Source organism: Chlamydotis macqueenii, chromosome 4 (assembly GCF_036417535.1).
Source record: "Chlamydotis macqueenii isolate bChlMac1 chromosome 4, bChlMac1.mat, whole genome shotgun sequence".
NCBI classification, from domain to species: Eukaryota; Metazoa; Chordata; class Aves; order Otidiformes; family Otididae; genus Chlamydotis; species Chlamydotis macqueenii.
Window position 1 is genome coordinate 33,953,472 of NC_141559.1, and position 3,681 is coordinate 33,957,152.

General features: G+C 59.0%; 1 pseudogene; it reads left to right on the plus strand.

Moving 5' to 3' along the window:
- The first annotated feature begins 1,225 nt into the window (after positions 1-1,225).
- LOC147600890 (inositol 1,4,5-trisphosphate receptor-interacting protein-like 1) lies at positions 1,226-3,270 on the plus strand (annotated as a pseudogene).
- The last annotated feature ends 411 nt before the right edge of the window (positions 3,271-3,681 follow it).

Consider the following 3,681-nt stretch of genomic DNA (forward strand, 5'->3'; position numbering starts at 1 on the left):
CGCTCCTAGCTAAAATATGATTCGTTAAGTCTCTATGTTCACGCGCACGGCTCTCTCCACCTGCACCCTGCTTCACGTTCAGCCCCCAGTCACGTATGCCAGCTGTTTTCCTTCTTCTCAAGGTTGCTTCGTTTACTTTCTCACAGGTGGCTTCAGTACTTTCTCACAAGCAGGTTCAGTGATGTCCTTGAGGCCTGCTGCTCACAAACATAACAATTCCATTCGGTCTCGATTGTTCACTAAGTGCCCCTGGTACTCCAGGTATCCAACAATATCTGCCCACTGAATAATTTTTTTTTTTACAAAATGATGTACTGCAGATTCTCTTCGAGCAAACACACTTGGATTCAATGATTAGGAAAAAAGCAACTTAACTTTGCCAAGTAGGTGAGGTTGACTGTGTACCAAAGACACCAATAGTACAGATGGAAAGAAACAGCTTGTTCTGGTTTTATTTAGTGAGGGGGGGCTAAGGTGGCAGCTTCTGGAACAAGCTGCTCTAGAAGTGGTTCCCCTTTGTTCAGTGGACTCGGCCGGGCCTAGGGCGGACCCGCTGCTGGCTGAGGCCGAGCCACCTGGTAGCAGAATGTTGCGTGATAATGCCTCTGTGCTAATGTATTTAAGAAGGGGAAACCAGAAAAAAAAATAGGAGAGAAGATGTGAAGATGCTGAGCAGGGGCAGAGACGGGGAAGCGCGAGCCTTGTGGGCCTTGCAGGCCTCAGCCTCTGGTCTCCCGCCGGGCGGCTGTGTGGGCCCGACTCAGCCCGGCCCGGCTGCAAGAAGTGGAGAGGAGATGAGACGTGAAGAGATGCTGAGAGGCTTCTGCCTGCCTGTGGTGAAGAATTTTTGTGGTGAGAGGAACGGCTGCAGCCGGCAAGGTCAGTGAAGAAGGAGGGGCAGGAGTAATGCGGCTCCTGGCAGAGGTTCCCCCTGCAGCCCACATTGGTGCAGCCCATGGTGGAGCAGGCTGTCCCCCTGCAGCCCATGGAGGTCCATGGAGGAGCAGAGATCTACCTGCAGCCCGTGAAGGACCCCACGTTGGGGCAGGTGGATGCCTGAATGAGGCTGCAGCCCATGGAGGGCCCGCTGGGGCAGCCGTTCTGGAGGGAGTGCACCCCGTGGAAGAGAGGACCCATGCCGGAGCAGTTTCACGAAGGACTGTGGCCCGTGGGAGGGGCCCCACGCTGGAGCAGGAGAGGAATGTGAGGAGTTCTTCCCCCGACGATGAAGCAGTGGCATATAACAACGCCTGATGAACTGACCGTAACCCCAATTCCCTCTTCCCCCCTGTGCTGCTCCGGGGGCGGGGGAAGGTGGTAGAGATAATGTGAAGCCCGGGAAGAGGGAGGGTTGGAGGCAGGTTATCTTGTTCTCGGTCTCATCGTCCTGCTGTTTTTTAGCAATCAGTGAATAGTTTTCCCCGAGTCGAGTCTCTTTTGCCCGTAAGGGTAACTTTAAGAATTTCTCCCTGTCCTTATCTGAAACCTGGAGCCTTTTTTCTCATATTATCTCTGCCTATTCTCTTGGAGGGTGGGGGGGAGTGAGAGAGAGAAGGCGTAGTCTGGTCCTGACCAGGGCTAAACTACAACAGCACCTTAACCAATGGGGGCCGTCTGCCTGCTTTGTCAAGAGAGTCCCTGTGAGCTCCCTGCTGCCGGATGGGTTTGTACTGGGTGTGATGGCCAGGAGCCACTGAGCTGGGCGGTGGGGACAAAGGCTGGGGGCTGCCGTCTGGGTGATGCTGTTGTGGTGGCTGTGACAGCACAGAGGAGGGGCCAGGGGGTTTCTAACCCCGAGGGAGAGGCGAGCCCCTCAGGGCAGGGCACGGCACCACCCTCGGGGCTGGGGACAGAGGTGCTTGGGTCTCCCTGTGGTGGCAGTGCCCAGAGAAGCCCTGTGGATGTGTCAGGACGCTGTTGTGTGTCAGCAATGGGGCCCCAGGAGGCTCCGCTCTGGTGTCCCTTGCCCTTTCACGGGGCACAGCCCAGCCAGGGGCTGGTCATCAGGGCGGCTTGGGCAGGACGGGCCCCATGCTGGCTCCAGCCAGGGCCCGCGGCCCCTTCAAGCCTGTTGCCAGCAGTGCCCAAATGCTGTGTGGGAAGAGCCTGTGGCTCCCATCCCTACAGTGCTTGCAAAGCCTGCCCTTGTTCCCTCCCACCTCTCCTACGGGCCCCCAGCTCCAGGCAGCTCCTGCCCCACTGCCCCGGACCCGTGCTCCCTGCCACCCAGCCCTGCTGAGCCCCTTTTTCTCCTGCCTCCTCCAGGCCATGGCTGCCGGACTTGGCCTCCTTGTGATTGTGCTGGCCATCCAGCATGGGCTGAAGAGCCATCATCAGAAAGACGTGGCCACGGCCCAGCAGATGCAGCAGCGTGAGGAGTATCTGCGTGAGGAGATAACTCAGCTGCTGGAGGAGATGGAGCAGAGCAACTGCACGTGGGAAGACTGGCTCCTCCGGTCTGTGTTGCAGCACCGGCTGCTTTTGACCACGGCAGGAGCCATGGTCCTGCTCACTGAGATCTGCTGGCTGGCCAGGGAAGTGAACTTTGCCTCTGTCAGCTGCAGTGAGCAGGACAGCTCCAGCAGCGAGGAGGCGGAGGAGAAGGAGGAAGATGAGGAGGAAGACCTCAGTGGTGTCAAGTCTTTGGCTTGTGCATCGCCAGTGCAGGGCCTGCCTGAGATGTGCAGGGTGCTGAAGAAGCTGGTGGGCGACCTCCTTGGAACGTGCCAAGTGGTTTCCAAGAGGACTTTGATGCCGCAGATGCAGCCAGCTGTTGGGATGGATGACAGCTATGAAACCTGGCGCATCCATGAGGACAGCATCTCCTAGCGCCTGCTGGTGTTCCTGCGGCCACCCCCCGGGCACTCTTTCAGCCTGGAGCCGGCCACCTCGGGGCAGCTGCCAGCAAGGCGCTGCAGCGTGCGTGTGGGGCTGGAGTGCATGTGCTGGAGGGAGCAGCTGCTGGGGGACAGTTTGTGCTTTCTCCACCATCCCGAGGACAAGCTGCCGACGGATCAGAGCTCGTACCTCCTGCGTACCCTCTGCACGTGCTCCTACTTAGACGTGGAGAAGATCGCCTGCTGGGCCCAAGGGCTGGTGAGATCAGCCTGGCTGCTTTTTCCTCAGTCGCACGACTGCCAGCTCATGGTGCTGCCCTCCTCCCACTCCTGCAGGTTCCAGCTGACAAGCCCCTCCAAGATGAACATCTGCACTGAGGTGACCTTTGCAGTGCAGCAAGGCAGCTCAGTGTCCTACCTGAGCCTGGAGTAGGCAGAGGCCGCCTTCACCAGCAGCACAGCGCGGCCGGAGAGCTGCGCTGCTGTCGAGGTGCAGCTTTTCAGACCGAGGGCGACGCCACCCAGCAGGACAATTTGCACGTCCCAGGTCTGCAGCTCTGCGCCCACGTGCTGGTGGCCCCAGGCTTCTCCAGCCATGCCCGTGACCCTGAGGACCTGCTTTCCTCTCAGACGGACGGGGCCCGGGTGACAGTTTCACACACCGGGCCAGGCTGATCGCAGAGACTGCCTGGGGAGTCTGCGCCGCAGATGTGGACAAACGAGGCGTGGAGATGACGCTGCTCGAGAGGAGCTGAGCGTGACGGGAGTTTGGGGAGTCTGCCCTGGTCCAGCTGAAGATGCCATTGCAGCTGAGAGTGCTGTTAGCACGTATAAGGGGATGGGA